The following is a 13,836-nucleotide window of genomic DNA, read 5'->3' as shown; positions in this document are numbered from 1 at the left end:
GTACCTCTCCGCTCAATGTACAAGTACCTCTCCGCTCAATGTACAAGTACCTCTACGCTCCATGTACAAGTACCTCTCCGCTCCATGTACAAGTACCTCTCCGCTCCATGTACAAGTACCTCTCCGCTCCATGTACAAGTACATCTCTGCTCCATGTACAAGTACCTCTCCGCTCAATGTACAAGTACATCTCCGCTCCATGTACAAGTACCTCTCCGCTCCATGTACAAGTACATCTCCGCTCCATGTACAAGTACCTCTCCGCTCCATGTACAAGTACCTCTCCGCTCAATGTACAAGTACCTCTCCGCTCCATGTACAAGTACATCTCCGCTCCATGTACAAGTACCTCTCCGCTCAATGTACAAGTACATCTCCGCTCCATGTACAAGTACATCTCCACTCCATGTACAAGTACCTCTCCGCTCAATGTACAAGTACATCTCCGCTCCATGTACCAGTACCTCTCCGCTCAATGTACAAGTACATCTCCACTCCATGTACAAGTACCTCTCCGCTCAATGTACAAGTACATCTCCGCTCCATGTACCAGTACCTCTCCGCTCAATGTACAAGTACATCTCCACTCCATGTACAAGTACCTCTCCGCTCAATGTACAAGTACATCTCCGCTCCATGTACCAGTACCTCTCCGCTCAATGTACAAGTACATCTCCGCTCCATGTACAAGTACCTCTCCGCTCAATGTACAAGTACCTCTCCGCTCAATGTACAAGTACATCTCCGCTCCATGTACCAGTACCTCTCCGCTCAATGTACAAGTACATCTGCGCTCCATGTAGGGCTGGGTATCGTTCAAAATTTTTCGATATCGATACCGTTTCGATACTTGGATTTCGATACCGGTTCCTGAACGATACTTTTTTCGATACCAATTTTTAGAAAAATCCATTTTAACAAAAATAAAACTGCATTACACATTGAAATTATTTTACAAATCTTTAGTTTCCCCCCATCTTAAGTTTTACAGCAGAAAAAAATAAAACCTACTGTATTTAACATAACTTTAAGTTCTCTAAACGTATTGCCGTCCCTACAAAAAATATTGGAGTACTACAAAGGAAAGAAATGTAGCTAAAACAAATAAATCAGTGGAATAGTTTTCAGTGCAAAACAGAGAGTTGCAAATCAGGGTTTAATGCTCACTGATGCAACAGAACTCTATTCTTGTACAAACTGATGAGATGGCTCCACTTCATGCATGGAAGACTAGTTGAGCATTGACTAGCCTATCAATATAGCCTTATATGCCACAAAGTGAATCGCATTTATATTCAACAAACTATCATGACATCAGCGTTTGTTAACGAGTTGCTAAAAATACATGGGCGATAACTGCCCGCTTGCACATAACGCTAATTAATTAAACATTAACGCTAGCGTTGCAGATCAGTGTGCTCACTGCTGCAACAGAACGTCATTCTTGTCAAATCTGACGAGACAGCTCAACTTCACTGACTAGCCAATCAATATAAATGAATCGCATTTACATTCAACAAACTATCATGACATCAGCGTTTGTTAACGAGTTGCTAAAAATACACAATGCCCGCTTGCGCATAACGTTACGGCGGCAATTAATTAAACGATCTAATGCTACAACTCACAGCCAGATGCATGGATTTGTCAGACTGAGGGATCTGATAACCGCTAACTTGCGGTAAGCTGAGCTGACCCACCTCTCAATTATTTCTCTTGTCTGTGGAAACCAGTCCGTGTTGTTTCTGTTTCTTTTCCTGCTTTTCATCATCTTCGCCATATGGTAATCCAGGATAGGAGTAGCTTGAGTGGCTAACTTCTTGTATACTATCCGCACCGCACGCCTGGCTCACAGTCACAACAAACACACCGGCTAAAGTGGGCGTAACGTTTCCTGCATGCCTCTACATGACAGCCAATCACCAGCCGTATTAGAGCGCGGCGTGCAAGCATGTCGCATGCTTATAGGCTCAATGACGCTGTTTTGTTTTGGTATCGAAAATTGGTATCGATTGACAAGGGAGGCTTCGATACCCCTTAGTATCGATGTTTCCATTTCGGTGCCAAGTAAGTATCGAAACTCGATACCCAGCCCTAGCTCCATGTACAAGTACCTCTCCGCTCAATGTACAAGTACCTCTCCGCTCAATGTACAAGTACCTCTCCGCTCCATGTACAAGTACCTCTCCGCTCCATGTACAAGTACCTCTCCGCTCCATGTACAAGTACATCTCTGCTCCATGTACAAGTACCTCTCCGCTCAATGTACAAGTACATCTCCGCTCCATGTACAAGTACCTCTCCGCTCCATGTACAAGTACATCTCCGCTCCATGTACAAGTACCTCTCCGCTCCATGTACAAGTACCTCTCCGCTCAATGTACAAGTACATCTCCGCTCCATGTACAAGTACATCTCTGCTCCATGTACAAGTACCTCTCCGCTCAATGTACAAGTACATCTCCGCTCCATGTACAAGTACCTCTCCGCTCCATGTACAAGTACCTCTCCGGTCCATGTACAAGTACCTCTCCGCTCCATGTACAAGTACCTCTCCGCTCAATGTACAAGTACCTCTCCGCTCAATGTACAAGTACATCTCCGCTCCATGTACCAGTACCTCTCCGCTCAATGTACAAGTACATCTGCGCTCCATGTAGGGCTGGGTATCGTTCAAAATTTTTCGATATCGATACCGTTTCGATACTTGGATTTCGATACCGGTTCCTGAACGATACTTTTTTCGATACCAATTTTTAGAAAAATCCATTTTAACAAAAATAAAACTGCATTACACATTGAAATTATTTTACAAATCTTTAGTTTCCCCCCATCTTAAGTTTTACAGCAGAAAAAAATAAAACCTACTGTATTTAACATAACTTTAAGTTCTCTAAACGTATTGCCGTCCCTACAAAAAATATTGGAGTACTACAAAGGAAAGAAATGTAGCTAAAACAAATAAATCAGTGGAATAGTTTTCAGTGCAAAACAGAGAGTTGCAAATCAGGGTTTAATGCTCACTGATGCAACAGAACTCTATTCTTGTACAAACTGATGAGATGGCTCCACTTCATGCATGGAAGACTAGTTGAGCATTGACTAGCCTATCAATATAGCCTTATATGCCACAAAGTGAATCGCATTTATATTCAACAAACTATCATGACATCAGCGTTTGTTAACGAGTTGCTAAAAATACATGGGCGATAACTGCCCGCTTGCACATAACGCTAATTAATTAAACATTAACGCTAGCGTTGCAGATCAGTGTGCTCACTGCTGCAACAGAACGTCATTCTTGTCAAATCTGACGAGACAGCTCAACTTCACTGACTAGCCAATCAATATAAATGAATCGCATTTACATTCAACAAACTATCATGACATCAGCGTTTGTTAACGAGTTGCTAAAAATACACAATGCCCGCTTGCGCATAACGTTACGGCGGCAATTAATTAAACGATCTAATGCTACAACTCACAGCCAGATGCATGGATTTGTCAGACTGAGGGATCTGATAACCGCTAACTTGCGGTAAGCTGAGCTGACCCACCTCTCAATTATTTCTCTTGTCTGTGGAAACCAGTCCGTGTTGTTTCTGTTTCTTTTCCTGCTTTTCATCATCTTCGCCATATGGTAATCCAGGATAGGAGTAGCTTGAGTGGCTAACTTCTTGTATACTATCCGCACCGCACGCCTGGCTCACAGTCACAACAAACACACCGGCTAAAGTGGGCGTAACGTTTCCTGCATGCCTCTACATGACAGCCAATCACCAGCCGTATTAGAGCGCGGCGTGCAAGCATGTCGCATGCTTATAGGCTCAATGACGCTGTTTTGTTTTGGTATCGAAAATTGGTATCGATTGACAAGGGAGGCTTCGATACCCCTTAGTATCGATGTTTCCATTTCGGTGCCAAGTAAGTATCGAAACTCGATACCCAGCCCTAGCTCCATGTACAAGTACCTCTCCGCTCAATGTACAAGTACCTCTCCGCTCAATGTACAAGTACCTCTCCGCTCCATGTACAAGTACCTCTCCGCTCCATGTACAAGTACCTCTCCGCTCCATGTACAAGTACATCTCTGCTCCATGTACAAGTACCTCTCCGCTCAATGTACAAGTACATCTCCGCTCCATGTACAAGTACCTCTCCGCTCCATGTACAAGTACATCTCCGCTCCATGTACAAGTACCTCTCCGCTCCATGTACAAGTACCTCTCCGCTCAATGTACAAGTACATCTCCGCTCCATGTACAAGTACATCTCTGCTCCATGTACAAGTACCTCTCCGCTCAATGTACAAGTACATCTCCGCTCCATGTACAAGTACCTCTCCGCTCCATGTACAAGTACCTCTCCGGTCCATGTACAAGTACCTCTCCGCTCCATGTACAAGTACCTCTCCGCTCCATGTACAAGTACCTCTCCGCTCAATGTCAAGTGTCGACAGTACCTCTCCGCTCCATGTACAAATACCTCTCCGCTCTCATGTACAAGTACCTCTCCGCTCCATGTACAAGTACCTCTCCGCTCAATGTCAAGTGTCGACAGTACCTCTCCGCTCCATGTACAAATACCTCTCCGCTCCATGTACAAGTACCTCTCCGCTCTCATGTACAAGTACCTCTCCGCTCCATGTACAAGTAGCTCTCCGCTCAATGTACAAGTGTCGACAGTACCTTTCCGCTCCATGTACAAATACCTCTCCGCTCTCATGTACAAGTACCTCTCCGCTCCATGTACAAGTACCTCTCCGCTCAATGTACAAATACCTCTCCGCTCCATGTATAAGTACCTCTCCGCTCTATGTACAAGTACCTCTCCGCTCCATGTACAAGTACCTCTCCGCTCAATGTACAAATACCTCTCCGCTCCATGTACAAGTAGCTCTCCGCTGAATGTACAAGTGTCGACAGTACCTCTCCGCTCAATGTACAAGTACCTCTCCGCTCAATGTACAAATACCTCTCCGCTCCATGTACCTCTCCGCTCAATGTCAAGTATCGACAGTACCTCTCCGCTCCATGTACAAGTACCTCTCCGCTGAATGTACAAGTGTCGACAGTACCTCTCCGCTCAATGTACAAGTACCTCTCCGCTCCATGTACAAGTACCTCTCCGCTCTCATGTACAAGTACCTCTCCGCTCCATGTACAAGTACCTCTCCGCTCAATGTACAAGTACCTCTGCGCTCCATGTACAAGTACCTCTCCGCTCAATGTACAAGTACCTCTCCGCTCAATGTACAAGTGTCGACAGTACCTCTCCGCTCCATGTACAAGTACCTCTCCGCTCAATGTACAAGTGTCGACAGTACCTCTACGCTCAATGTACAAGTGTCGACAGTACCTCTCCGCTCTCATGTACAAGTACCTCTCCGATCCATGTACAAGTACATCTCCGCTCCATGTACAAGTACATCTCCGCTCAATGTACAAGTACCTCTCCGCTCCATGTACAAGTACCTCTCCGCTCCATGTACAAGTACCTCTCCGCTCCATGTACAAGTACCTCTCCGCTCCATGTACAAGTACCTCTCCGCTCAATGTACAAGTACCTCTCCGCTCCATGTACAAGTACCTCTCCGCTCAATGTACAAGTACCTCTCTGCTCCATGTACAAGTACCTCTCCGCTCCATGTACAAGTACCTCTCCGCTCCATGTACAAGTACCTCTCCGCTCCATGTACAAGTACATCTCTGCTCCATGTACAAGTACCTCTCCGCTCAATGTACAAGTACATCTCCGCTCCATGTACAAGTACCTCTCCGCTCCATGTACAAGTACATCTCCGCTCCATGTACAAGTACCTCTCCGCTCCATGTACAAGTACCTCTCCGCTCAATGTACAAGTACATCTCCGCTCCATGTACAAGTACATCTCTGCTCCATGTACAAGTACCTCTCCGCTCAATGTACAAGTACATCTCCGCTCCATGTACAAGTACCTCTCCGCTCCATGTACAAGTACCTCTCCGGTCCATGTACAAGTACCTCTCCGCTCCATGTACAAGTACCTCTCCGCTCCATGTACAAGTACCTCTCCGCTCAATGTCAAGTGTCGACAGTACCTCTCCGCTCCATGTACAAATACCTCTCCGCTCTCATGTACAAGTACCTCTCCGCTCCATGTACAAGTACCTCTCCGCTCAATGTCAAGTGTCGACAGTACCTCTCCGCTCCATGTACAAATACCTCTCCGCTCCATGTACAAGTACCTCTCCGCTCTCATGTACAAGTACCTCTCCGCTCCATGTACAAGTAGCTCTCCGCTCAATGTACAAGTGTCGACAGTACCTTTCCGCTCCATGTACAAATACCTCTCCGCTCTCATGTACAAGTACCTCTCCGCTCCATGTACAAGTACCTCTCCGCTCAATGTACAAATACCTCTCCGCTCCATGTATAAGTACCTCTCCGCTCTATGTACAAGTACCTCTCCGCTCCATGTACAAGTACCTCTCCGCTCAATGTACAAATACCTCTCCGCTCCATGTACAAGTAGCTCTCCGCTGAATGTACAAGTGTCGACAGTACCTCTCCGCTCAATGTACAAGTACCTCTCCGCTCAATGTACAAATACCTCTCCGCTCCATGTACAAGTACCTCTCCGCTCAATGTCAAGTATCGACAGTACCTCTCCGCTCCATGTACAAGTACCTCTCCGCTGAATGTACAAGTGTCGACAGTACCTCTCCGCTCAATGTACAAGTACCTCTCCGCTCCATGTACAAGTACCTCTCCGCTCTCATGTACAAGTACCTCTCCGCTCCATGTACAAGTACCTCTCCGCTCAATGTACAAGTACCTCTGCGCTCCATGTACAAGTACCTCTCCGCTCAATGTACAAGTACCTCTCCGCTCAATGTACAAGTGTCGACAGTACCTCTCCGCTCCATGTACAAGTACCTCTCCGCTCAATGTACAAGTGTCGACAGTACCTCTACGCTCAATGTACAAGTGTCGACAGTACCTCTCCGCTCTCATGTACAAGTACCTCTCCGATCCATGTACAAGTACATCTCCGCTCCATGTACAAGTACATCTCCGCTCAATGTACAAGTACCTCTCCGCTCCATGTACAAGTACCTCTCCGCTCCATGTACAAGTACCTCTCCGCTCCATGTACAAGTACCTCTCCGCTCCATGTACAAGTACCTCTCCGCTCCATGTACAAGTACCTCTCCGCTCCATGTACAAGTACCTCTCCGCTCAATGTACAAGTACATCTCCACTCCATGTACAAGTACCTCTCCGCTCAATGTACAAGTACATCTCCGCTCCATGTACCAGTACCTCTCCGCTCAATGTACAAGTACATCTCCACTCCATGTACAAGTACCTCTCCGCTCAATGTACAAGTACATCTCCGCTCCATGTACCAGTACCTCTCCGCTCAATGTACAAGTACATCTCCACTCCATGTACAAGTACCTCTCCGCTCAATGTACAAGTACATCTCCGCTCCATGTACCAGTACCTCTCCGCTCAATGTACAAGTACATCTCCGCTCCATGTACAAGTACCTCTCCGCTCAATGTACAAGTACCTCTCCGCTCAATGTACAAGTACATCTCCGCTCCATGTACCAGTACCTCTCCGCTCAATGTACAAGTACATCTGCGCTCCATGTAGGGCTGGGTATCGTTCAAAATTTTTCGATATCGATACCGTTTCGATACTTGGATTTCGATACCGGTTCCTGAACGATACTTTTTTCGATACCAATTTTTAGAAAAATCCATTTTAACAAAAATAAAACTGCATTACACATTGAAATTATTTTACAAATCTTTAGTTTCCCCCCATCTTAAGTTTTACAGCAGAAAAAAATAAAACCTACTGTATTTAACATAACTTTAAGTTCTCTAAACGTATTGCCGTCCCTACAAAAAATATTGGAGTACTACAAAGGAAAGAAATGTAGCTAAAACAAATAAATCAGTGGAATAGTTTTCAGTGCAAAACAGAGAGTTGCAAATCAGGGTTTAATGCTCACTGATGCAACAGAACTCTATTCTTGTACAAACTGATGAGATGGCTCCACTTCATGCATGGAAGACTAGTTGAGCATTGACTAGCCTATCAATATAGCCTTATATGCCACAAAGTGAATCGCATTTATATTCAACAAACTATCATGACATCAGCGTTTGTTAACGAGTTGCTAAAAATACATGGGCGATAACTGCCCGCTTGCACATAACGCTAATTAATTAAACATTAACGCTAGCGTTGCAGATCAGTGTGCTCACTGCTGCAACAGAACGTCATTCTTGTCAAATCTGACGAGACAGCTCAACTTCACTGACTAGCCAATCAATATAAATGAATCGCATTTACATTCAACAAACTATCATGACATCAGCGTTTGTTAACGAGTTGCTAAAAATACACAATGCCCGCTTGCGCATAACGTTACGGCGGCAATTAATTAAACGATCTAATGCTACAACTCACAGCCAGATGCATGGATTTGTCAGACTGAGGGATCTGATAACCGCTAACTTGCGGTAAGCTGAGCTGACCCACCTCTCAATTATTTCTCTTGTCTGTGGAAACCAGTCCGTGTTGTTTCTGTTTCTTTTCCTGCTTTTCATCATCTTCGCCATATGGTAATCCAGGATAGGAGTAGCTTGAGTGGCTAACTTCTTGTATACTATCCGCACCGCACGCCTGGCTCACAGTCACAACAAACACACCGGCTAAAGTGGGCGTAACGTTTCCTGCATGCCTCTACATGACAGCCAATCACCAGCCGTATTAGAGCGCGGCGTGCAAGCATGTCGCATGCTTATAGGCTCAATGACGCTGTTTTGTTTTGGTATCGAAAATTGGTATCGATTGACAAGGGAGGCTTCGATACCCCTTAGTATCGATGTTTCCATTTCGGTGCCAAGTAAGTATCGAAACTCGATACCCAGCCCTAGCTCCATGTACAAGTACCTCTCCGCTCAATGTACAAGTACCTCTCCGCTCAATGTACAAGTACCTCTCCGCTCCATGTACAAGTACCTCTCCGCTCCATGTACAAGTACCTCTCCGCTCCATGTACAAGTACATCTCTGCTCCATGTACAAGTACCTCTCCGCTCAATGTACAAGTACATCTCCGCTCCATGTACAAGTACCTCTCCGCTCCATGTACAAGTACATCTCCGCTCCATGTACAAGTACCTCTCCGCTCCATGTACAAGTACCTCTCCGCTCAATGTACAAGTACATCTCCGCTCCATGTACAAGTACATCTCTGCTCCATGTACAAGTACCTCTCCGCTCAATGTACAAGTACATCTCCGCTCCATGTACAAGTACCTCTCCGCTCCATGTACAAGTACCTCTCCGGTCCATGTACAAGTACCTCTCCGCTCCATGTACAAGTACCTCTCCGCTCCATGTACAAGTACCTCTCCGCTCAATGTCAAGTGTCGACAGTACCTCTCCGCTCCATGTACAAATACCTCTCCGCTCTCATGTACAAGTACCTCTCCGCTCCATGTACAAGTACCTCTCCGCTCAATGTCAAGTGTCGACAGTACCTCTCCGCTCCATGTACAAATACCTCTCCGCTCCATGTACAAGTACCTCTCCGCTCTCATGTACAAGTACCTCTCCGCTCCATGTACAAGTAGCTCTCCGCTCAATGTACAAGTGTCGACAGTACCTTTCCGCTCCATGTACAAATACCTCTCCGCTCTCATGTACAAGTACCTCTCCGCTCCATGTACAAGTACCTCTCCGCTCAATGTACAAATACCTCTCCGCTCCATGTATAAGTACCTCTCCGCTCTATGTACAAGTACCTCTCCGCTCCATGTACAAGTACCTCTCCGCTCAATGTACAAATACCTCTCCGCTCCATGTACAAGTAGCTCTCCGCTGAATGTACAAGTGTCGACAGTACCTCTCCGCTCAATGTACAAGTACCTCTCCGCTCAATGTACAAATACCTCTCCGCTCCATGTACCTCTCCGCTCAATGTCAAGTATCGACAGTACCTCTCCGCTCCATGTACAAGTACCTCTCCGCTGAATGTACAAGTGTCGACAGTACCTCTCCGCTCAATGTACAAGTACCTCTCCGCTCCATGTACAAGTACCTCTCCGCTCTCATGTACAAGTACCTCTCCGCTCCATGTACAAGTACCTCTCCGCTCAATGTACAAGTACCTCTGCGCTCCATGTACAAGTACCTCTCCGCTCAATGTACAAGTACCTCTCCGCTCAATGTACAAGTGTCGACAGTACCTCTCCGCTCCATGTACAAGTACCTCTCCGCTCAATGTACAAGTGTCGACAGTACCTCTACGCTCAATGTACAAGTGTCGACAGTACCTCTCCGCTCTCATGTACAAGTACCTCTCCGATCCATGTACAAGTACATCTCCGCTCCATGTACAAGTACATCTCCGCTCAATGTACAAGTACCTCTCCGCTCCATGTACAAGTACCTCTCCGCTCCATGTACAAGTACCTCTCCGCTCCATGTACAAGTACCTCTCCGCTCCATGTACAAGTACCTCTCCGCTCAATGTACAAGTACCTCTCCGCTCCATGTACAAGTACCTCTCCGCTCAATGTACAAGTACCTCTCCGCTCCATGTACAAGTACATCTCCGCTCCATGTACAAGTACCTCTCCGCTCCATGTACAAGTACCTCTCCGCTCCATGTACAAGTACATCTCTGCTCCATGTACAAGTACCTCTCCGCTCAATGTACAAGTACATCTCCGCTCCATGTACAAGTACCTCTCCGCTCCATGTACAAGTACATCTCCGCTCCATGTACAAGTACCTCTCCGCTCCATGTACAAGTACCTCTCCGCTCAATGTACAAGTACATCTCCGCTCCATGTACAAGTACATCTCTGCTCCATGTACAAGTACCTCTCCGCTCAATGTACAAGTACATCTCCGCTCCATGTACAAGTACCTCTCCGCTCCATGTACAAGTACCTCTCCGGTCCATGTACAAGTACCTCTCCGCTCCATGTACAAGTACCTCTCCGCTCCATGTACAAGTACCTCTCCGCTCAATGTCAAGTGTCGACAGTACCTCTCCGCTCCATGTACAAATACCTCTCCGCTCTCATGTACAAGTACCTCTCCGCTCCATGTACAAGTACCTCTCCGCTCAATGTCAAGTGTCGACAGTACCTCTCCGCTCCATGTACAAATACCTCTCCGCTCCATGTACAAGTACCTCTCCGCTCTCATGTACAAGTACCTCTCCGCTCCATGTACAAGTAGCTCTCCGCTCAATGTACAAGTGTCGACAGTACCTTTCCGCTCCATGTACAAATACCTCTCCGCTCTCATGTACAAGTACCTCTCCGCTCCATGTACAAGTACCTCTCCGCTCAATGTACAAATACCTCTCCGCTCCATGTATAAGTACCTCTCCGCTCTATGTACAAGTACCTCTCCGCTCCATGTACAAGTACCTCTCCGCTCAATGTACAAATACCTCTCCGCTCCATGTACAAGTAGCTCTCCGCTGAATGTACAAGTGTCGACAGTACCTCTCCGCTCAATGTACAAGTACCTCTCCGCTCAATGTACAAATACCTCTCCGCTCCATGTACAAGTACCTCTCCGCTCAATGTCAAGTATCGACAGTACCTCTCCGCTCCATGTACAAGTACCTCTCCGCTGAATGTACAAGTGTCGACAGTACCTCTCCGCTCAATGTACAAGTACCTCTCCGCTCCATGTACAAGTACCTCTCCGCTCTCATGTACAAGTACCTCTCCGCTCCATGTACAAGTACCTCTCCGCTCAATGTACAAGTACCTCTGCGCTCCATGTACAAGTACCTCTCCGCTCAATGTACAAGTACCTCTCCGCTCAATGTACAAGTGTCGACAGTACCTCTCCGCTCCATGTACAAGTACCTCTCCGCTCAATGTACAAGTGTCGACAGTACCTCTACGCTCAATGTACAAGTGTCGACAGTACCTCTCCGCTCTCATGTACAAGTACCTCTCCGATCCATGTACAAGTACATCTCCGCTCCATGTACAAGTACATCTCCGCTCAATGTACAAGTACCTCTCCGCTCCATGTACAAGTACCTCTCCGCTCCATGTACAAGTACCTCTCCGCTCCATGTACAAGTACCTCTCCGCTCCATGTACAAGTACCTCTCCGCTCCATGTACAAGTACCTCTCCGCTCCATGTACAAGTACCTCTCCGCTCAATGTACAAGTACATCTCCACTCCATGTACAAGTACCTCTCCGCTCAATGTACAAGTACATCTCCGCTCCATGTACCAGTACCTCTCCGCTCAATGTACAAGTACATCTCCACTCCATGTACAAGTACCTCTCCGCTCAATGTACAAGTACATCTCCGCTCCATGTACCAGTACCTCTCCGCTCAATGTACAAGTACATCTCCACTCCATGTACAAGTACCTCTCCGCTCAATGTACAAGTACATCTCCGCTCCATGTACCAGTACCTCTCCGCTCAATGTACAAGTACATCTCCGCTCCATGTACAAGTACCTCTCCGCTCAATGTACAAGTACCTCTCCGCTCAATGTACAAGTACATCTCCGCTCCATGTACCAGTACCTCTCCGCTCAATGTACAAGTACATCTGCGCTCCATGTAGGGCTGGGTATCGTTCAAAATTTTTCGATATCGATACCGTTTCGATACTTGGATTTCGATACCGGTTCCTGAACGATACTTTTTTCGATACCAATTTTTAGAAAAATCCATTTTAACAAAAATAAAACTGCATTACACATTGAAATTATTTTACAAATCTTTAGTTTCCCCCCATCTTAAGTTTTACAGCAGAAAAAAATAAAACCTACTGTATTTAACATAACTTTAAGTTCTCTAAACGTATTGCCGTCCCTACAAAAAATATTGGAGTACTACAAAGGAAAGAAATGTAGCTAAAACAAATAAATCAGTGGAATAGTTTTCAGTGCAAAACAGAGAGTTGCAAATCAGGGTTTAATGCTCACTGATGCAACAGAACTCTATTCTTGTACAAACTGATGAGATGGCTCCACTTCATGCATGGAAGACTAGTTGAGCATTGACTAGCCTATCAATATAGCCTTATATGCCACAAAGTGAATCGCATTTATATTCAACAAACTATCATGACATCAGCGTTTGTTAACGAGTTGCTAAAAATACATGGGCGATAACTGCCCGCTTGCACATAACGCTAATTAATTAAACATTAACGCTAGCGTTGCAGATCAGTGTGCTCACTGCTGCAACAGAACGTCATTCTTGTCAAATCTGACGAGACAGCTCAACTTCACTGACTAGCCAATCAATATAAATGAATCGCATTTACATTCAACAAACTATCATGACATCAGCGTTTGTTAACGAGTTGCTAAAAATACACAATGCCCGCTTGCGCATAACGTTACGGCGGCAATTAATTAAACGATCTAATGCTACAACTCACAGCCAGATGCATGGATTTGTCAGACTGAGGGATCTGATAACCGCTAACTTGCGGTAAGCTGAGCTGACCCACCTCTCAATTATTTCTCTTGTCTGTGGAAACCAGTCCGTGTTGTTTCTGTTTCTTTTCCTGCTTTTCATCATCTTCGCCATATGGTAATCCAGGATAGGAGTAGCTTGAGTGGCTAACTTCTTGTATACTATCCGCACCGCACGCCTGGCTCACAGTCACAACAAACACACCGGCTAAAGTGGGCGTAACGTTTCCTGCATGCCTCTACATGACAGCCAATCACCAGCCGTATTAGAGCGCGGCGTGCAAGCATGTCGCATGCTTATAGGCTCAATGACGCTGTTTTGTTTTGGTATCGAAAATTGGTATCG

This window comes from Poromitra crassiceps, assembly GCF_964638095.1.
Source record: "Poromitra crassiceps genome assembly, contig: HAP1_SCAFFOLD_103, whole genome shotgun sequence".
Taxonomy (NCBI): domain Eukaryota; kingdom Metazoa; phylum Chordata; class Actinopteri; order Beryciformes; family Melamphaidae; genus Poromitra; species Poromitra crassiceps.
Note: the sequence above shows the minus strand (reverse complement) of the source record.